Genomic DNA, 23,274 nt, shown 5'->3' with positions numbered 1-23,274 from the left:
ACGTTACCTCCTTTATCTGTGTCTCAACTTCTTCATCTGCAAAATGGGAATAACTAGAGCACCCACCGCATCGGAGGTGTTGGGGGGAATAGAGGAGTTTATTTGGGTAAATCATTTTGAACAAAGCCCTGTATACGGTAAGCATTATTCATAGTTATGACCATGTTTCCGCAGTGTTGATTGCAACAGAGGGAGTACTTAATGTCTGCAAATTAAACTTCCATGTTATGCTATTTTCCAACACACACTTAATACAATGAATTGGCTTTAATTATTATATAATGAGAATTAACATAGCCAAATATCTTCCTGCTCTCTGCTTCCTTTACACTGAAGAGTGCGCATTTAGACCACTGCAGGGTACAGGAAGTGTTCCTAGAAGGAGAGCTGGGGGTGTGAGGCACGCAGCAACATGGCACAAACACAACTGCAGGGCAGGGGAGCCATGACAGAACAAGCATTTCACATCTTGAGCCTGAAGATGGCCCGGGCAGGGGTGCAGGCTGGCCTAGGCCCCTGGGAGCTTTCGTTTCTCCCCTAAAGAGCCTGGACTCCATTCCTTAGTAATGAACGCAAAGGGTGTTGTCAAGGTCAGATAAAGATCACACATAACTCAAAAGACTGCACTCCAAAGAGGCTGCACTCCCCATTTTATAGCATGAAAGACAGACTCAGAAGCTGGTCCAACCTATGGGGAGTGGCAATCCAGGACTCACAACAGAACTGCTGACGCCAAAGCCCAGGACCCACTGGGCAGGCAGGAGGATATCCCTGGGGAGCGCGGGGCAGGGTAAGCCCATTTCCCTTCCAGAGAGGCTGCTGCATGATGATTCTCTCTGATGAGCCAACAAAATGACTTACTCCAAAGCTCAGTACCCCCAGGGCAGGCAGCAGGATTCCCCCAGAGGGTAGGGTGAGCCCATCTGCCTCCCAGAGAGGCTGCTGCATCCTGGTTCTCTCTGATGAGTCAGCAAGTTGGTGCCCCCAGGGGAAGTGTCCCCACACCCTGAAGCCTTACCACAGCCCAGCCTCCAGATCACACTGCAGGATTATGTTATCATGAGGTTGCTCCAGTCTTCTCAGGGACTTAATCGTTTTGGAGTAAGTCCAAGAAGCCCACGTTGCATTGATTCCATGTCAGAATGTGTCACCCAGCAGGACCTTCAGGTCCCATCTTTGTGGCAGGTGGGAAAGACCAGCCACTCCCTCACCAGAAGACCACAGCACACACCCTGCAAGGACCCCCGCTTTGAATTGGCCAGGAAATACCATCAAGAAAAAAGAAACATAATTGGGAAGTTTCTATTAGACTCATTAGAAAGAGAAGGGAAGAGAGAGAACAAAACAGGCTTAGAAAAATTCCAGAGCTTTGCTGAGCTAGGCCTGTCATCCTGCCCATCAGGGTCACGTTGATTTCCATTAGGACCAGCCCCAGAGAGGAGGTGGTGCCACGTGCACTGGTGGGTGTGGGGACAGTGGGCCTGGGTCAGGGCTGCAGTGAGTGTGGGGCCAGGCTCCCACCCCTGGCAGTGATCACAAGCACAGCTGGAAGGACATGTCATGTGGCTCGTGTTCTGGGAGCGTTACACTGCCACATACGTATGATTAGCTCAGGCTCCTGTGTATTTACAAGTGGTGACTCCAGGCCACTTTGTGATTACTAAGCACCCCACAGGCAAAACAAAGGTATAAAGTCACTGCAACTCCAGTGCAGGGTAGGTGAGTGCCATTTGTCACTGCGTCCATCACAATCAGCCACCTCTCGGGCACTGCTTGTGTTGAAGATGGGGTTGGAGGGGTGGCATCCCAGTGGCCGGTGTCATGCTGGGGTGTGGGGGCAGCTTTTGAACTGAGCTCTGACTTCTCTGATGTACACAGTGGAATGGTACCTACTGGAAGCTGCACTTTGTTTTCGTTAAAAGTGTCTAAACGCACGTTCCTCCCGGCAACCCTCATGGACAGTCCAGAGGAGCTGCTGTATCCAAGTGACTGCAGAAGGTGGAACTGGAGGGGGCATGGTGGCCACACGGTGCCTGAGCCAGTGTGAAGACACAGGGCTTTGCCATCTGTTCCAAGTTGTGTACAGTTTGCCAGAAGGAGAAAACAGCACGTGAAGTGAAGCAGTTGCTGTTTCACATGAATGTGTGCTTGCTTATCCCGAGCAGCTTCTTCAAAACCCTGCAGCCCCAGTCTTGGTGTTGCTTTTCCCCTGAGATCATGCCTCACAGGCAGAGGGATGAAGACTGAACTCACTAACTGTGATGGACGTGATGACCCACCCGCCACCCACACCGGGCAGCCCAGGCTTCTCCCTGCACTCACACCAACAAGCCCTTTGCTTGCCACCGAAAACCACACATCCAGAGTCCTCTCCAGGAAACCTTACCTTCTCCTCCTGTTGTTAAGAGTACCTGATGTCCAACAATCCTGAAGCATCCTCCTGAAAATGTAATGAGGCTTCTCTCCGATCAGCCTGACCTGGAGCGTGTTTTGAAATCCAGCACTAGCCAGAACGTTCTCATGTGGAGGCCACTTCCCTTCTCAAACTTCGGCGCTGGGGTTGCCAAAAGAGGAAAGTTCCATGTGGAAAAGTCACTGTGGCTGCCAAGTGGCACCAGGGAGTTTCCATGTGAGAGTCTGCTGGGGCACTGTGAGGGTCTTGGAGCACCGAAGGCGCCTGGTGTGAATGCAACCCACCGTGAGGCTTCTCTTTGTTGCCTGGTTCAATGCAGCCCAACCTGGTTGAGGTTAACTCAAGGACAGACCCAAGGCCTAAGAATGGCTGCAGCCACCTGCCGGCCCTGCAGCCCTTCCAGGTCCCACCCACCTTGCCTCAGTCTTGCAAAAACCCAGACCCTTGCTCTTTCCCCCACACTGCTAACCCCAGTCATAAATAGTGACAGCCAGGTTGCATCATTAGGGAATAACATGTGTGGGACCCTCTTTTAAACTATCAATTGAACCAAAAGCGGGCGAAGTGACTTCACAAAGCTCAGGGAAGACACATCAGCCCATATGCCCAGCTTCAAGCGGTGACTTCTTCCGTACCCACAATGCATTCCCTGAGCTTTGGGATGACCCCGTTAACAGGTGTCCACAGTCAGAGACTGTGCTTGGGGCATCTCCATCCTGGCTTGAGTACTGCACCCTTTCATAGGAGCAGACTGGGAACTCGGGAAGTGATGTGAAGACTCCACTCAGACATTTGCATGGATTCATGGAGGAGGTCACCCTAGTCCTCTATGCTGTTGAGATATGAGGTTCTGAATCCACTATTATTCTGTCACTTGTAATTTTCTCCCCAAAGCTGCCCATTTGTACAAGTTTAGGAAAGATTGTTTGGTTTGTTTTAAACCCCTCAGTTCTTCCTCTAAGTCCAAGGTTTCCAATTCCTAGGATATAACAGCTCACTCTATATCCTTTCTGTGATATTCAACATTAGCAATTATGAGTGACACCCCAGAGATAATAATGAAGTCTGTGTCTTTTTCTTTACATTTTATAAAATCTGTGTAACCTTTATAAGATGAAGAAGTATCACATGTTCTTCAGAAAGTTCATTTTAAGAAAGGAACAAGAAACAAGTATAAACATAGACATTTTTAAGTAGGAGAGAATGAGGAGAGAAAAGGGCCCAGCCTCTCAAAGCCGAGATGCAAGGGCTGCCAACTGCCAGACCAACTGCTAGGCCAGCCCGGGTTTGGTGGCCGCCAACTCAGCATCCTTCCTGCCCCTCCCTCTAAATCATTTCTGATTGTGCTCAGAGAAAATCACGACTGGGACAAGATGCAACATGGGAAAAATGTTGAGTCAATTACAAAGTTCACCATTTAATTCCTTTATATTCTTAAAGAAGAAAACTCATTGACCAGACCCCAAGTTGGCTGCTCTACCCTGGTTCTATTTGGGGCCAGCTGAAGGGTCAGAGCCAGGTCCTCCTCAACAACCCCCAGGCTGCACCTCAAGCTGGCCTGGTTCTTGGACAAAACCCCAGCTCCCAAGGCCCTTCATGGCGGCCTGTCCTCACCCCACCCTGGCATCCTGTGGGGGACACTAATGAGCCCTCTCCTCTTGACCTGGGCACCCTGTAGCCAATACATGCAGCCCCCATCTGAGGCCCTGGGCCACTGAGATCCTCTGGAGTTGGTTTGAGAGCCACCTTTGGGCCAGCGTCGGGCCCTCTGCTCCACACCTTCATCCAGTCTCAAACCAGAACTCCATCCACAGGGACTCCAGCCACAGGACATGCACCTGTGGCATCTGCTGGACCACTAGCCACACACAACCTGTCCCCATCAGCGTCTCCAGCCCATGGCTGGCACAGGTGCATCTTCAGGATGTGTCCCACAGAAAAGTTACAAGCTTGCCTCCAGCACAAGACACACTCCTAGTGCTGTGTTATAATTTTTTTCACATATTTTAGTGGGTTTTCTTTTCCCTTTCTTCATCAAAGCCTCCTCTGTTTCCCAGAATGTGCATTTAGAAAATCTCAAGAACAATCTGATCAAGCATAGGCTGAAGGGCACCTGCAAACACCTGGTCTTACTGCCCAGGTTTCTCCCACCTGCAGAACCCACCAGAGCTGCAGTCTGGGCCTACCCAAGATGGGGAGATGAGGTGGGGGCACATGTCCTGAGAGCACTGGGGTTCTGTGCTGTGAAGTTATGAAGGGCTATTTTCAGTTCTGAATGAACCTGGAAAACCCAGAAAGCATCTGAAGAAGAAAGGGTGAAGAAAATCTGTGACAACAAACAAACAAACAGACAAACAAACAAAACTCAGTTTTTGGCTGAGGCTAGTTCTGAGTTACTTCAATTCCTCACAAACCCTTCAGTGGTGCCTTGACTCTAAGAACCACAGAACCCTTGGGCCTTCCCATCCTCCCTGGGAGAGCTGGGACACACAGAGCCCAGAGGCATCCCAGTAGGAGAGCCAGCCACAAGGCGGAAGCACAGGAGGACATGGAGTGACCCACTGCAGGCACAATGGACTGGGTGGAGCCTGTGAGAAACAGAGGCAGAGAGATGAATAAAGACAGAGACACAGAAAGATGAAGAGAGTAAAAGAGACAGGTGGAACAAGACACAGAGAGACAAGGACAGAAAGAGATGGAGACACAAATAGAGAGGCAAAAGAGAGAGAGAGGGGACAGAAATGGAGAATGGCAGAGACCAAGAGATAGGATTAGAGAAACAGAGAGAGAGGGAGACAGAGAGACAGAGATGTAGCATGTAGAATGGCAGAGATAAAGAGATAGAATTAGAGAGACAGAGTGATACAGAGAGACACAGAGAAAGACACAAGAAGAGACAGAGGCAAAGAGACAGATACAGAGAGAGACAGAAAGAGACAGAGAGACAGAGACCGAAAGACAGAGAGACAGAGAATGGCACAGCCTGAGAAAATCAGAGATACAGAGAGACAGAGAGACAAAGAGAGACAGAGAATGAGAGAATCAGAGAGACAAAGGGAGACAGAGAGAAAGAGAGACAAAGAGACAGAGAGAGACAGAAAGACAGAAAGACAAAAAGAAAAAAGACCAAGAGAGAATGGCAGAGACTGAGAGACAGAATTGAGAGAGACAGAGAAAGACAGAGACGAGAGCCTAGCCTGTAACTCTCCACTTGTCTTTGCCAGGGAAATTCTTTTCTCCTTTTTGTTGAACTCCAGGGTAGACTGAGAAGAGTGAGGCAGAGACCCAGAGACAAAGGCACAGTCCAAAATGACAGGGCTGCAGGGTGATGGGTCCTTGAGGCCAGTGAATCCCATGGCTGCCCCACACCCTCTTGGGGCACAACCCTGGGTCCCAAGCTCCTCCCCTACCCCACCCGCATTTGTCAGGCCACCCTGAGCACACTCTAGAACAGCCTGCACCTGCCCACGTCCGACAGCGGATTCAAGCCACGCTGCCCTGAATTCCTCAGGGTGGGCTGCCCTAAGTGTCCAGCTAAGGCCCTGGGGACTCTGGTGCAGAAATAGAGGCTGTGTCTTCCTAAGACCGACTTCCAGGGAACTCTGCCCCTGACCCTGCTGTCAGAGCCACGGGGAGGAGGGCATCCTGCATGGAGCCTAGAAGAAGTCCCAAAATTGATGGAGCATGGCCTGGGACTCAGTCTCATGTCAGCTTCTGAGGAGTGGAGTGGGACAAAAGCCTTGGCCTGGTGGGCTACCCTCCTCCTGCTGCCTTCTAGAATCAAAGTTGGCCAGACAACCTACAGATATGTTTGAAATTTAACAAAACAAAACAGAAAGAGAAAGGTAGTAGAAATGAGGGAAGGGACTAGGAATGGTGGTATGAATCTAAATAACAGCTGCTAATGATTTTTCAAAATTTCTTTCACATTTTGGGGTACAAAAAACTCAAGTGGTTTTTTAAATATCTGAGCATAAAATTTTGATTTGCTGTACTTATTGTTCTTTTAGGTTAAAACCTCCCATGAAAATCTCATGTCTGAGAATTCCTATCACTGGAGAACGCTGAAATGTAATATTCATTTAGCAAATAAAATAAGTGATTGCTTTAAATAAAACCTGACTCACAAAGTGGACTGACCTCACAGCAGAAAGAAAATAGCATCCTATTTGGCCAGTCCAGGCCCCAGGCAGGCACCCCACCTCACACTTCCTCACCCTTCACTCTGGTTATTTTAAAACCAAAATTCTGCCTCAATAACATGATACTCTTATCTGATAATTGGGTAATAACACTGAACATAACATGCATATCCCACACTTCTATATAAAGTCACTAGAAAGATCAAGCTAAAATGTCCTTGCTTTTTAATTCCCTAATTTAGCATTTTGCATCATGAGCCAATTCTTTATAACTGGAAAGTTGAACTCACATGAAGCAGCAGACCTATGGGCTATTTTTGCAGTCAAGGTGGCAGAAACTTTGCTGGTGGTGATAACCCTACACCCTGTCGTGCGATCCTCCCTTAAAAGATAGAGCTCAGCCATTCTGGGGCTCCCTCCTGTGGTCGATTCTTGGAACCAGGGAACCTGGGAGACAACCCCTTCCAAAAAAGGAGATGGGCTTCTCTTCACACCAGCTGGGTGATCATACCTGGATGTTTCCAGCAGGGTGTAAAAGGTGAGAGAGATGTCAAGAGTACAAAAATAGAATTTATGACTCCACTGGGATTTTAGCTCTGACTAAAAAGAAAGATCTATCTTTGGCAATTCTCTCCGAAAGAGAAATCTTTTAAGAATGAAGAACTGATTAGCATACTCACAGATCTGTGTATCCTACAAAGAAAGAACTCAGTGGATGTGTATGTTCAGGTCAGACAGATTGTTCACATTCCTTGGTCTAAGGTGTTTACAAAAACCCAGAATATGTACTCCAGGAGAGAGAGAGAGAGAGAGAAGAGAGAGAGAGAGAGAGAGAGAGAGAGAGAGAGAAGAGAGAGAGAGAGCTGCCTGGTAGGGATTCTGTGAGGACCCAGGAGATAATGTCTGTAAGAGCACAGAGAGAGGGCTCTGTCATGTTTTAGGAGAGAAAGGTACAGAGTGTAAGGGCGGTTTATTATTCTTACAGGCACCTTAATCCCATTTTCCAGATGCATTCATCCTGTTTCTGGAGAATTTGTCCATGTTTCCAGAAAACAGCCTTCGCATGTGGTAGAATGACACAAGGGAACATACTGTTATGACTATTCAGAGTTGATGAGTAATTTTCTTTACAAAGTGTCAGTTATTGTATTAATACAAGTTTTTAGAGTAAGCTTTCCAGTTACATGTACTTGGGAGTTCAATTTAGCATTTTAATGATGATTTTTAAGACCCTGGCTGTGGGCAGGGTGTTCCAAGGGAGGGAGGGCTCAGCATTCAGTTCTCCTGGGGCTTTCCCCTGGGGAATAAATCAGTGCAGCAAATGGAAAGGCAGCCTCAAGGAGTGAGCTCTAGCCAAGCCCGTTGCTTGGGAGAGTTAAGGCCAACCCATTCACATAAAGAAATAGGACTACACAACACATTTCCAACCTAGGCTAATGGAATCAAGATGAAAATCTAGTTTTAATAAAAATGACATATAAAGTATCATGTGGGGGTGCCAAAAATTCAAAAACAATGAGTAGTGGAAACTGGTTTATCAGAATCTTAAATGTAGGGACACTTAAGATTATTATCCAATCACCAACTAGTGCCATCCTACAAGGTCATGTTCAAGTATTAAGTGACAAACTGCTTGTGCAATAGTATATCTGGTATTGGGACCACATTTGTAAAAGGATATCAATGAACCAGAGCTCCAGATGGAACCTGGTCGAGGAAAGGAACTGGAAGTGTCAGGGACCTGAGATAATTTTTTTTACATCCTGGGAAGCAGCATCTAGTAAATGCATCCAGCACTTCAACATCAATGTCTCATTTAATCTACACAAACATTCCAAATACTGGAAGAGAGAACCCAGGGCTTTAGATAATTCCTTTACATCCTGGGAAGCTGAGTCTAGTAAATACATCCAGCATTTCAACATCAATATCTCATTTAATCTACACAAAACACTCCAAATACTGGAAGAGAGAACCCAGGGCCTGAGAAGAAAGGAGTAGAGGAACAGGGAAGAGAGAGACTGGCTGTGAAGGGGGTCCCGTCTGTTGACAACATAAGCATTTTCTTTAAATACTTAAATAAGTGGCCGTGGAAAATAGATGATATCCATTCCTGTTAATTCTTTAATAGACAAATGTTTAAAGATTACATGGACTCTCAGCCTTCATTCAAACAAAAGCCCTCTCAGCATTTCTAGTTGACAACTTCTTATATAGGGTCCAAGAAGACTCCTTAGAACAAATTTTGCTCTATGGTGACTGGCATGACTGCAGGCCACCAGAATTTTCACATTATCCTTTTTTGCTTAGTGTTCAAAACTTTATGTACGTTTGTGTTCCAAAGACAGAGGCCTAGACTGTGTTTGAAAGGGCCATCATATCATATTATCCAGATCGATTCAACAGTAAAAGCTACCACCTTCATCTTCTCTCTCTCTTTCCATTTCCTTTTTCTCTTCTCTCTCTTCTGTTTCTCCTCCTCCTGATAGAGGAGAAGGAAGGATCAATGACAGTATATTGATTGAAACTCACTGTCTCTTGGGAATATAGGATCGCAGGAAGCCAGGGTGCCGTCTTGACCAGGGTCAGAATGGGATTTGATGGGGCGCTAACTGCTTATTCTTTGATGCAGTTATTTTGCAATGAAGAATATGACTGTCCCTCTAAAAATATGTATATTAAAAAATTTAACTCAATTGTCATTTGAAATGAAAGGATGACAGAAAAGCATGGGTTTATTTTACGCTTCATTAAAGGTAATGAAACCTTCTAGAGGGTTCAGAAGTGCTTGTCACACACAGGGATCTGGACTGCCTAGAAGCTTAATGCCAGGAAATGGACATGCATGGTTTATCAGACAGTCCCAAGCCACCAGCCACCACAAAATGAAAGGACACTAACTTATTTTTTCCAAGGACAATTTTAATAGTTGGTTTTAATTGTACTTAAAAAAATCTTGATTACATAGACCCACATCCTATGTGGCATGAATTAATATACAACCAAAACAAAAAATATATACTCTAAACTCTGCTTGATTTTTGTTTTCATTCAGGTCTCTCAAATTATTTTTAAAATTGTAAGCACGTGTGGAATTTCTTTTGTTATTTGAAATTTCCATCTCTTATTTAAGAGTAATTCTGTCTCTTATTTAAAAGGCGACTATATTTTATGAAATCAATTTCCTTCAATTTTATTGCTAATGTCAGTAAGAGTATTATAGCTATAAATGTGAGGAAAGTTTGTAGACAATGGTTCTGAGATATGACTTTAGATTTACATATTTTTCTCAACATTGTAAGAAATGTCATGGCAGAGTAATATGGGGACAATCGTGTAAATGATTCATGTGAAGATGGATCCATCTGCACAGACACTGGGAATCAGACAACAGAAGCTAGACACACTGAGTCACAGGCAGGTCTGTATTCACTTCTTCTGAAGATGGACACAAATATGGTTCTATGTGAGCAAAGAAAGAAAAAAAGGTAATTAGATGTAAAAAACTGAACAACGGGGTTAGATTTTGAGTTGCATATTAGAGCTACAACACCAAGTGCAATCAGGGCATCATAAAATGGCAAAATTGGAACAGATTTGGTGAAATGTGCCTGTCACAGGGACCCCATTAAGGTAATGTCAACCCTACCATTCTAAAACTTAAAAAATGCCCTAAGACATTAGAATTATCAGTCTACTCACTGCAACATGTTTCCTTCCTTTCTCAAAGTGCTATGAATATGTTAATTAGTCCTTTAACTTTAAAACAAAAATATGTATCACGTGGCTCGTGGTAGGACGAGAAAGTTTAGCAAAGGATGTGCCTAAGCCTCACTGCCTCAGTGGAGAGAGGGTAGCCAGGACCATCTTGCTTCCTATCTCTGTCCTCCTCCCCATCCCTGTCCTCCTCCCCAGCATCGTCCTCCTCTACATCCTTGTCCTCCTCTCCAGTGCAGTCCTCCTCCAAGTCACCACCAAGAGGGCTTCTCAGGTTCAGTGCAATGTTGCTTTCATGGCAGAGAATTCGAAAGAGTCTTTTCTGTGGAAGGATTTTCCTCCTTCACAACTCAGCCTTCAATATCATCACTGACCACTAATCCTAGTTACAAATCCTAGGTCAGTTTGGGCCTGATCTGGGAGAATGCCTAGCATCTTCTTGGTCCACTGTGGGCTGATACATGGGACAGCCCTGACCCGGGCAGGGAAACCCTTCGGGAGTCAGACAATATTCCCCATCCCAGGAAGAAATCAAGTGTCCATGGTGTTACTCACCTGGTACACAGGGCAGATTTATTTGATTCTAGTGCCTTGATCACTGGACAGAGTAAGAGATAAAGAAAAAACCCCAACTCAGGCAAAGTCACCTTACATACCACAGCAATTTTTTTTTTTGCCAACAAACTGGTGAACTCATCCTTTAAGAAGTGACTAAAATCCAGTAGATTCAGTATCCAAAATGAGATGGGCCTAATGGTGACCTGCACTCAAACATAAAGAGTGACAGTTTTAGCCTTCTATATGTAAACTTACACATTTAAAAAAAGTATTTCTTAAATTTTCTTCTCTTAGTTCAAAATCCTACTGGAAATTCATCGTTCCAAGTTTGTGTGTTGTATGTGTAGAATAGCTATCTTTTTTTTTTTTTCAACTAATTTAGAGGTTTATTTTGCCAAGGTTAAGGACACATGCCTGGGATACAGGTCTGTGCCATTCTCCAAAGATGATTTTGAAGGCTTCAATATTTAAAGGTGGAAAGCAGCTTGGAGGAGAAAGAGGGAGAGTGTGGTTACATTACTGAATCCATATGTTACAAAAAGGGAGCAGGTAGGGGAATAGTAAATTATGTATTCATCTCATGCTCACTATAAGATAATGTGAACATAGAGTAGCTACCTATGGAGATATTTAACTTTTTATCTGTAGCTGTCTGTATAGGAATAAAAGGAAAAGCAGCTTCTTGCATGACTCAGACTTCAGCTTATTTCCTTTTCTTTTGGCATAGTGAATTGGGGTCCCAAGTTTGTATTTTTCTTTCACATTTGTAACAAATGTACCATACTAATGTAAGATATTGACAATATGGGAAACAGGATGCAGGGTATAAGCTGCTGTATCTAATTGTGTGTGTGTGTGTGTGTGTATGTGTGTGTATATATATATCTTTTGTTTTTATTTGTTTGTTTGTTTGTTTTTGAGAGAGAGTCTCACTGTGTTGCCTAAGCTGGAGTGCAATGGCACAATCTCAGCTCACTGCAACCTCCACCTCCTAGGTTCAAGCAATTATCCTGTCTCAGCCTCTGGAGTAGCTGGGATTACCGGCACGCATTACCACACCCAGCAGACATTTGTATTTTTAGTATAGATGGGGCTTTGCCATGTTTGTCAGGCTGATCTTGAACTCCTGACCTCAGATAATCTGCCCACCTTACCTTCCCAAAGTGCTGGGATTACAGGCATAAGCCATTGTGCCTGGCCTGGTTTATCTTTGAATTTAGAAATATATAAATGTTACCCTTGACCTCCAAACCAATGTTCTGCTAACAATCTTAATAACAATCCTCATTCTAAAATCCTGAATTGGCACAAAGGCTTATTTTGATATAGAATTACTTAGAAATCTGTTTGGTTTTGAACCATTGCAACTGACATTACATCCATGCCCACTGACTGCACAATCTTGTTAGGGCCTGCAATTGCTTATGTTATTTATGGTCTTGATTTCACAGCAAAATTAAAGTGACTCTTCTAGACGTTTGGGTTTTTAGACGCCATGTGAATGGGCTTCCAAGTTGGGAAATTTTGATTATGTTTAGTTCTCCTTAACCATCTTCGTAGTCCATAGTCCGTCTTCTACTGGGGAATGCAGTAAAGCTCTCCCAGAGCATGAAATGGACTCAAGGCATTTTCAATGAAAGAAGAGAGACAAAAATCACAGTAATTGCCTTGAAGATCCAAGGCTGAGTGAGAACTATATCAAAACAGGATGAGGTATGCATTCCAAACCACAATTGCTAAAAAATGGAGTAGCATTTTTATTTTTGCTGTTTCAGCAAGATCAATATTAAATCATCTCATGAATTTGCTAATAATGAAACTTCAAAAAATACATATGAATAAATATTGTTTTCTTATCACTTTTCTTCTCTTTCAAAGCAAATAAACACAAATAAGAGTGGAAAATAACTGTTTCAGGTCTGTTGTCATACATTCCTCAAGAGAAGTAAGAGGTGTTTACCAGGTGCCAGACACTGTGAGAAGGTGAGGGTTTAGGATGAAAGTCAACTACAGTCTGAGAGGTGAAACGGCAGTGTGGAATTGTAAAGTTTTTAAAGACAGTGCAAAAAACAGTGCAGGGAACTCCCCATGAAGAAAGAAAAATAATGGCAGGTTGAATTGAGAAGTATTCAGATCCACTTAGTGATCAGGGGCCCTTACAGAGGCTCTCAAAACTTCAGTTTCCTCATCTCTTGAACGTGGAGACTAATAGTACCTCTAAGTCATGCATATGAATATAGGGGAGTGTTAGGTATTGGTAGTATAAGAAGTCTGAGAAAGATGATAACGTGACTTCAACATTCTAAGTGTGAGCAAAATACAATTTAGTCAACATGGAAATGAATACTTGGCTCTAACCAAAAACTTCTGGGAAAGTGGTTACAGGCAATACCGTGCTTCTCTGCATTTAAAGAAAACATCTAGGTTTGGTCTTACTGATCAGTCTGTCAAAATTCATGTAACTACAACCATGATAAAATTGAATAATTTTGATCATGCCTGTTTGCTCTTCGAAGAACAGAATTATGTGCAATCAAAACCATTTATACTAGAGGTCATCCCCTCATCTCAGTCATTCACAGAAATAAAAGGAAAAATGGGCACTGTGTGGCCATTCAATGTACCCACTTCTTCAAGGAATAAATTGACCTGGATCCAAATTAGGGCACACTGGACACACTTAAAAACACCATTGTTGACTGGAGGTGAGAATGTCTGAGCGATAGCCAGGAGGTTGTGCAAAGCCATCAGAAAGTCACAAAGAGAGACACAGAGGGCCTCATGGTGCCATTTCTAAAGAACAACTTTGGTGGAAAGAATAGAGATCATTACCAAGCAAAGTGGATTCTCTGAGTCTTTAACATAAAGTAGCAGAGATGAGCACACCAGCAATGCCGTGCCCACCAAGAAAGCACACACACCGTAGGTGGGAAAGACAAATGCATCATCCTGAGAAGCTAGGTGTGGCAAACTGAAAGCCCCAGAGAGTCTGAGACATTTCCCCGCTTCTAGATGAGAAAAAATGCATGGAGTAGAAGGAGGCAGAGAGGCAAATTTTTCTCCTTGGCCTATACAGTCTTGCATAGCCTACTCCCACAAAGCCCGCATGTATACCAAAAGCCAAGTGGTGTGCTCTGAGGATCTGCAGCAGGCGAAAATACTGCAAAGTTGAATCCACACACACCTTAATGACATGATGCTATATGCATTGATAATTATGGTGTCAATTGATAAAAGTCTCATACGGACCCATGGCATGGGCAGCATGAAAATAATGTTAGCTGGAGAACTGACATATACTAGGCACATTAAAAGCCATGTCTTTAATCCTTATGACATGCTTGAAAGATATTATTTATTCTCATTTTGCAAATAAGGGAACTGAAGATTATGAAATTAAGTAACTTGCCTAAAGTCACACATCCAGCAAGACCCCAAGTTGTGAGGCCCATCCACTGCAAGGATTGATACTGCCTCTCTGATTTTTTTAAGTATGTACAATGTAAATCGTATGGCGAGAAGGCCATTCTTTGAATGAGGGCCTCGGAAACAAAAATATTTCCAAAAACTAGAAGGTGATTTGAAAAGAGATCAGCAGCACGGAAAAATCCTGCACATCTAACATTTCCCAGTGACCAGTCAAATCGCAAGCCTGTCTCAGTTATTTTGTAACTCAACTACTTCTTGATTTTCTAGACTGGAAGTGGGTGAGAAGCAGTGTGCCAAAATGTGTTTTGGCTTTAAACTTTTCTCCGGGACGCAGATTTTATTTGCAAATGTAAGTTTCAGGCAAAGTTCTTGCGGAATGCAGCCAGCAGGGAAAAACTTGCATGGTGTATCAGCTCCTGTACAGAGACCCCACATGCAGTGCACCTCACCGCAACCAAAGATATCCTTGGGGCAACTTTAAGGACACAAAGGGTGAGAGGGTCCAAGTAAACAGTTAGATGAGAAGGTGGGGGAGAAGACAAGAAAATCTGCTGAGTCTTAAACTGTTCTAATTATTAACCATCTTGATTCTGCTCTTCTAGGGGGACCAAGAGGCCCAACCCTGCCCCCACACACCAATGGCATTGGGCAGATGGCAGCCTACTTTTTGACTTGTAGAAAATCTGAAAATCCGTGGCAACTATAGGTATCTGCTGCTACAGTTCTGGAAGAAAATGCTATGATATCCTTTGGAGAATGGGTCTTAGTTTCTCTGTCTCCTTTAGTGTACTTTAAGAGTGTGTGTGGGGGGTTCTGTTTGTGAGTGAATATGTGTGTGTTTATTTATGTCTAGATCCATATACAGATGTACATATACATGAATACCTCCAGTGAGTGTCCTCTGAGGGTCCCCTCTGGGGAGACAAAAGATCTTCAGGGAAAAGCTGAGTGTGTGAAAATCTCCTTGGAGCACCAGTTAGCAGTTTCTAACCTACAAGTCTTTTGTGAGACACAAGGCATGGACCCAAGGCTGCTGTGGAAGAATTTTAGGTATCAGCAATGGACTCACAAACCACACTTCACACTGCTAAAACGCAAAAGAAAGAAAAGAAAGACAATAGACACCCCACCTCAGGTGCTAAAATATCAGGAGAAATGAACATGTTTTAATACAGAAATTTAGAAATGTCTGCTCTCTGCAGGTGGAACAATGGTAATAGCTAGTAATGGGCTTGTTTTACATTTCAGTTTATTATTTTTATTCAAAATGTATGTCCACTAAACCCCCAAAAAGCCAAACAAATAGAAAAACAAAGCAATAAAAAAAGAGAAAAACAAAAGAAGAACCTAAGTAACACTGAGATTTCTCCCAGCAATGATGAGAGGTGGGTGCAAACCTTTCTCTCCTCTACAACAGGCCTTCAAAGCAAGCATGGGGAGACTTTAAAGGCATAAAGGGATAAGGAAAAAGGAATGGGACGAGGAGACAACATGCAAGGAAATTCTAGAAGCTGAAAAGCAGACAGAGAGCAGGAAGTGACTTAGACAGTGGACGGAAAATCCAAGATGCAATCGGGTCCAGCCGGTACAAAGGATCATGGTAAAGATGCTGACAATGAGATTTCCCCCCAAGGACAGCCAGGCTCCTCAATGGCAAGAACTAGGTCCACAGACCTTGCCACACACTTAGAGGCACAAAGCAGTGGGAGTCCTGTCAACCTTACATATGAGCAGACACCAGCAGTCACCAGACATTTGAGGACAGCCTCTCCTGTGAGAGGCAAAGTCTCAAGCGGACCCAAGAAGCCAGAGGCTGGGGAGAGAGCCCAAGCGTGCACAGGAGCAAGTCTCACAGGAAGGAGGACAGGAGAGACAGCCTCCCTCCTCCCTCCTGCTCCTCCTCCAGCTCTGCCTATCCCTCCTCACCGGACAGGTCCAAAGGGGAGTGGGGACCTGAAGAGAGGAGAGGGAAGCTGAGTCTTCCCCAGAAAGGATGGGGTAGAGAGGAAAGTGAAGAGACTGGGATAGTTAGGGGTTCTGAAGACTTCCTGGAAATATCAGATCCTTTGATGCTGCTGCTCAAGGAAAAAAAAAAAAATGAAACTATCACAGACTTTGAAAGAAATATAAAAAGTCAAAACCTAAGCCAAATAGAGAGTGGCACTCCTCTTCTTCACTCAGGGCCCTTCCTGAGAAGCAGCCAGTTCCATCCAACATGCCTTCCCCAAGAAAGGAGAGGGCGAACAAGAAAGAAACCTCACCCTCAGCCAAGTCAGTTAACAAAGCAGGCACATTCCACACTCCGGGCGGCCTCCTTAGCTGCAGTCTCATTGTCAGTTGTCAGCATTCTACCTGTTTTCTTTTTTGTTTCTGTTTTTGTTTGTTTGTTTTTGGTTTTTTGAGACGTAGTCTCTCTCTGTCACCCAGACTGGAGTGCAATGGCGCGATCTTGCAGAGATCTCACTGCAACCTCTGCCTGCCGGGCTCAATCGATTCTGCCTCAGCCTCCAGAGTAGCTGGGATTACAAGTGCCCATCACTATGCCTCACTAATTTTTGTATTTTTAGTAGAGACGAGGTTTTACCATATTGGCCATGTTGGTCTCGAACTCCTGACCTAAGGTAATCTACCTGCCTCGTCCTCCCAATGTGACTTTGCCTGTTTTATAATTTCATGTAGCAGTAGGCAGCAGTTTCACTGAACTGTATACCATTTGCTAACCAGGCCCCTCTTCCTCCAGAAAAATAATGTTTTCCTGACTTTCCTGCAAGCTTCCTCCTGCCACATCCTCAAACTCCAGAATTCCATGAAGAGTGTGTGCAGGGGTCTAAGCTCCCACCAGCACACTCCTCAGAATTCCTCCAATTCCTCACCTTCCATCTATTCCCTGGTTTCAAAGTTTCTTTTTTATCATAGGGGCCGTCTTGGCACTATCTCACTTCCAGGTACCGAACTCTGCATTAATTACATTTTGCTGCAACACAAATTACCCCAAACTTTAGCTGCTGGAAAACCCAGTCATTTGTTACCTGAGCTTCTGTGGGTGGGGACCAGCAGTAGCTCCTGTGGGTCCTCTGGCCCCAGGCAACTCACACAGTGGCTGGGGCTGTGCTTTTCTCTCAGGGACTGATGGGGTGGGCACTCATGAGGCCCAGTCCCTCACCACATGGCCTCACTATAGCGTTGCCTTCCAGGGAGTCGCAGGCTTCCCCCAGGTTCAGAGGCCCAAGAGCAAGCAGGAAAAGCACCCGAGACAGAAGCCACAGTCTTTCTATGACCTAAACTCAATTGTGACACCTGCCATTTTCCTATATTCTACTCATCAGGAGTGAATTGCTAAATCCCGGCTCACACCCATGGGAGGGACCACCCAAGGTCACCACAGGGGCAGGAATGACCTCCGAAAATCTCCCAGAGATGGAAAGCCTGTTTCTATATGGAAAGGGTGCCCAATGTGCTCAGAGAAGCAAAGGAGCACAGTCTAAAATCAGGCACTTCATCAGGAGCCTGGAGCACAGCCAAAAGAGACAAATGTCCAGATGTCCCTAAGGAAACAAGAGATGTTTCACACACAGACATACACAGAAACACAAATACACATACACATACACGTACACAGAAACACACACATACACATGGACTCACACTACACACAGACACACAGACACAGAAATACATGTAAACATAGTTACACAAACACACACATACACACACGTACACATAAGCACACATACACACAAACTCACTACACACAGATATAGAAACAAATACACATAAACATATTCACACACACATACACACACAGATATACACGTACATATAAACACATACTACACACATACATGGAAACACTAATACACACACCTAAAGACACATAAATCCATACACACACACATGAGACATACACACACACCTATCTCCACCAAGTTGCCCTCAGCCCAGCCATCTGGAAAGAACCATGTGCTCAGCATGCTGACTGGACCCAGGTGCCATCCCCCAAGCCCTCCCCATGCCAGGCTCCCTGCCAAGGCTACTGGCTTCACAGGAGACTGAAGGAAACACGTGAGCAGTGCTAGGAACTTGTCCTGAGTTTCAGAAAAAGTTTAAATAACTGTTGACAGAGTTGGGGGCACAATATAAAGCACCTGGGTAGAAGGGGGCATGGACTGAGACACTGTGAGGAGGTAGGAATTACATGGTTGGTCCTCTGCAGGCAGCAGAGAGGAGGGGAACTAGGCATTGCAGGACTCCTGATTATCCAGCAGGGATTAGAGATATTTACAGTGATTGAAGTTATATATGCTGTGCTGAGCAGAATGCCAACTAGCATGCCAAACACCAACCAAAGAGTTTTGCCTTAACCGCTGTGTGGCATGCTAACTACCAAGCTTGTCTTTGCTCAAGCTGTGCAAGATGGTGCCTGGAGATCTGGAAGGTCTGGAGCATCAGCCCTGTACCCCAGAAGGCCAGCTCAGGAGCCCCTGCTCCCAAGAGACAGCCAGCTCAGCCAGTTCTTCTTCTGAAAATAACACTGTTTTTGTGCTTATATTTTTCTCCTGTTCTAAAATGTCAAGCATCTTCTCTCCTTGAAGGCAAGGATGGTAGTGGAAGACACAGTGGATACCATGAGAAGTTTGCACTCTGTGAGGCTCATAACCTTGCACTGCTGGGCATTGGCCATAAGGCCAGTGCTATTTGGGGTCTTTTTGCTTTCCTTCACCCAAAAAACCCAACTCTGTGCCCCGTTCACTCCAGTGCAGCCCATGGGAGTTTGGAAGGCATAACATATGTCTCCTTTAACATTTGAGGGCAAAATGACTTAGAGCTGAGATAAATCACAGATAGAGGCTCCCTGGCACAGTTTGCCACATGTCGAGAATTTCCATTTCCCTCCAGGTGCTGGGTTTCTGGCCCTCAATTCCTTGTCTTTGTCCCAACTGAAAGGGACAATTCTTGTTTTCTGCATTCTTTTCACATTAGCCTAGACTCAACCCTTCCAGCATGCCTGTCCCTGGGGGAAGAGTCTTTTGCCTACCAGGTCCATGGGTCACACATTTTTGTTTGTTTTCAGGTTGTCTAGGACTCCTTAAACTTGAGAATGGACTGTCTTTTCCCTGAATTTGGCTCTCAGAAAATCGCTAATTAACATTTCTGCTGTTCCACTTCCTTCAACTGATCACAGTGCTTCCGCCACTGCCAGGCTGCTGGGATCAACACCTCCTTCTTCCTGTCTCCTCCTACCCACTGCTCCGTCACACTTTGTTACAACTAGTCAGGCAGCTGCTTTGGGCCCCAAGCTGTGAGATCCTGCAAGAGATACTGCATTTTGGTTTCCCCAGCATCTGGCATGTTCCCTGAAACAAATTAGGCTTGTCTATAACTGCTGATGGAGGTCTAAATGGGGGACTAAAGAGGATGACTAGAAAGCTAGATGTCATTGTGGATGACCATATTAGATATAATCACAGAGGATGTGGAATTGAACTAACTCTTGAAGGATGGGTAGGAGTTAGCTCAGAGCAAGAGAAAGAGAGGTATTCCATCTACAGAATAACATCCCATTGAGGTAGGAACTGAATGTTGGTCCATGAAAAGCTATGCATGGGCAGAATAGAACTGAGTAGAGGGTAGAGGTTCATACAGCTACATGCGTGAGGTCAGACCTGACTGGGGTCTCATACTCCAGGAATAACAATCAGGTTTTTATGAGAAGCAATAGGGAGTCACTATATTAGTTGCAGTCATTCAGAGCAATAAAACCAATAGTTTGTGTGTATATATATATATATATATATATATAGAAGGGCATATTACATATACACATATGTGTTTGTGTGTGTGTGTGTGTGTGTGTGTAATATATATGGGGAGAGGGAGAGAGAGGGAGAATGCTATCAAGAAACTAGCACATACAATATTGGAGGGTGGCAAGTCTAAAATCTGAAGGGCAAGCCAGCAGGCCATATACCCAGGGAAAGGTTGATGTTGCAGTCTTGAGTTCAAAGTCTCTCTGGAGGCAGAATCCGTTCTTCTCTCAAGGTCTTCAGCTGACTGGGTGAGGCTCAACCACTATAGAAAGCCATCCACTTCACTCAAAGTCTACTGACTTAAGTGTTTATCTCATCTAAAAAATGCCTTCACAGCAACATCTAGACTGAGACAGATCAAGCACTGGGTACCATGGCCCAGCCAATTGGACACATAAGTTAAACCCTCACAGTCATGATATGTTCTTGAGCCAGGGAGTAATAGCAACAATAAAACTTTAGAGCTGGAGTATATTGAACATGGCTCTCTAGGAAGAGTTATCTAACAGTACAGAGTTTTATCATCAGCATCATAAAAAAATTTATTAAATCACCACTATGTTTCTGGCACCAAAGGTCTTTGCAGCAAGGGAGATTCTGCCTTCAAAAAATAATAAGCAGATAAGAAATTATAGTCAATATAAATTGGAATGGACAGTTCAGTTCATAAATTATCTGCACGCTTTTCTTTTTCTTCCTTTGGATATGTCCTCCTCTTTAATAGCTTCAAGAAGGGGAGGACAGAAATTTAAATGATTTTTTCATGGTAGTGTCACCACTGATAACCTTAGCATGTCCACTTCAATGAAAGATTGACAAGATCAGAATGTAATATTGAAGTAATTTGTTGTTAATGACAGTGCCTGCTTTCAGTTAATTACTCCTATCTTATTTCATAACTCATAAGTAAAATTGGTGATAGTAACAAAAGAACAGTCAATCAATGTAGAATTATATCTTGCCTTAAGTGTATAAAATTAAACTAAACTGTAGTGTAGACGTACATATATAAAGAAAAACAAGGCAATACTACCCAGAGACATATGAATAATATCTATCTCTAAGGGAGAGGGAAAATACAAGAACAGGAATGTGGCTTTCTAGGGTGCTGGAATGTTCTTCCTCTGTTCATTGGTTACATACATGTTCATTTCATTATAGTTTTAACTGTACATATATGCTTATAATTTAATATTTGCTTATAATTTAAATTTTCCTCCAGGCTTTGAGTTTCTGGCTCCAATTTCTTGTCCACATTCTAACACAAAAGGTACATTTTTCATGTCCTTTCTGTTGTTAAATTCAGTATTTTGTAATTTTAAAAGTGGAAGATTAAAAGCAAAATAGTGCTTTTAATCTAGTGCTTTGTCTAGTACACGTGCCTAAAGTGTACTTGCTTTACTCTTATTAGCCACCTCTTAACAAATTAACAGGTGATAAAAGTGGCTAAAAAATAGTAATAAAAAAGACACCCATCCACAGTAAACATTCTCAGTAAACTAAGAATAGAAGAACTTTTTCAACCTGATTAGAAGTAAAGCAAAATAATTGCTCTGATCACTCTTACTCAACATAACACTAGGAGTTTCAGCCACAATAAGATAAGATTAAAAAAAAGGTATACAGGATGAAAAGAAAAAAGCGAAATTGCATCATTTTGCAGATAATATTATTGTTGATGTAAAAATCCCAGGAGATCTAAAAAACAAAACAAAATCCTATTTAACTAATAAGTGAGTTTAGCAAGGATGCATCATACAAGATAAATATGCAAAAAACCATAATATTTCTAAACATTAGTGACAAATGTGAAAACAAAAATTTAAAACACAATATGATTTATAATGATTATGAAGAAATAAAATGTAACAAAACGGGGGCAGAGCAAGATGGCCGAATAGGAACAGCTCCAGTCTCCAACTCCCAGTGCCAGCGACACAGAAGACCAGTGATTTCTGCAGTTTCAACTGAGGTACTGGGTTCATCTCACTAGGGAGTGCCAGACAATTGGTGCTGGTCAGCTGCTGCAGCCCGACCAGTGAGAGCTGAAGCAGGGCAAGGCATCGCCTCACCTGGGAAGCGCAAGGGGAAAGGGAATCCCTTTTCCTAGCCAGGGGAACTGAGACACACAACACCTGGAAAATTGGGTAACTCCCACCCCAATACTGCGCTTTAAGCAAAAAGGCACACCAGGAGATTATATCCCACACCTGGCCGGGAGGGTCCCACGCCCATGGAGCCTCCCTCATTGCTAGCACAGCAGTCTGCGATCTCGCGGCAAGGCAGCAGCGAGGCTCGGGGAGGGGCGCCCGCCATTGCTGAGGCTTAAGTAGGTAAACAAAGCCGCTGGGAAGCTCGAACTGGGTGGAGCTCACAGCAGCTCAAGGAAACCTGCCTGTCTCTGTAGACTCCACCTCTGGGGACAGGGCACAGATAACAACAAAAGCAGCAGAAACCTCTGCAGACACAAACGACTCTGTCTGACAGCTTTGAAGAGAGCAGTGGATCTCCCAACACTGAGGTTCAGATCTGAGAAGGGACAGACTGCCTGTTCAAGTGGGTCCCTGACCCCTGAGTAGCCTAACTGGGAGACATCCCCCACTAGGGGCAGTCTGACACCGCACACCTCACAGGGTGGAGTATACCCCTGAAAGGAAGCCTCCAAAGCAAAAATCAGACAGGTACACTCGCTGATCAGCAGTATTCTATCTTCTGCAGCCTCTGCTGCTGACACCCAGGCAAACAGGGTGTGGAGTACACCTCAAGCAATCTCCAACAGACCTACAGCTGAGGGTCCTGACTGTTAGAAGGAAAACTATCAAACAGGAAGGACACCTACACCAAAACCCCATCAGCACGTCACCATCATCAAAGACCAGAGGCAGATCAAACCACAAAGATGGGGAAAAAGCAGAGCAGAAAAGCTGGAAATTCAAAAAATAGGAGCACATCTCCCACGGCAAAGGAGCGCAGCTCATCACCAGCAATGGATCAAAGCTGGACGGATAATGACTTTGACGAGATGAGAGAAGAAGGCTTCAGTCCATCAAACTTCTCAGAGCTAAAGGAGGAATTACGTACCCAGCACAAAGAAACTAACAATCTTGAAAAAAAGTGGAAGAATTGATGGCTAGAGTAATTAATGCAGAGAAGGTCCTAAACGAAATGAAAGAGATGAAAACCATGACATGAGAAATACGTGACAAAT

The sequence above is a fragment of the Theropithecus gelada genome, chromosome 10, assembly GCF_003255815.1.
Source record: "Theropithecus gelada isolate Dixy chromosome 10, Tgel_1.0, whole genome shotgun sequence".
Lineage (NCBI taxonomy): Eukaryota > Metazoa > Chordata > Mammalia > Primates > Cercopithecidae > Theropithecus > Theropithecus gelada.
The sequence above is the reverse complement of the archived record's forward strand: the minus strand, read 5'-3'. Positions refer to the sequence as shown.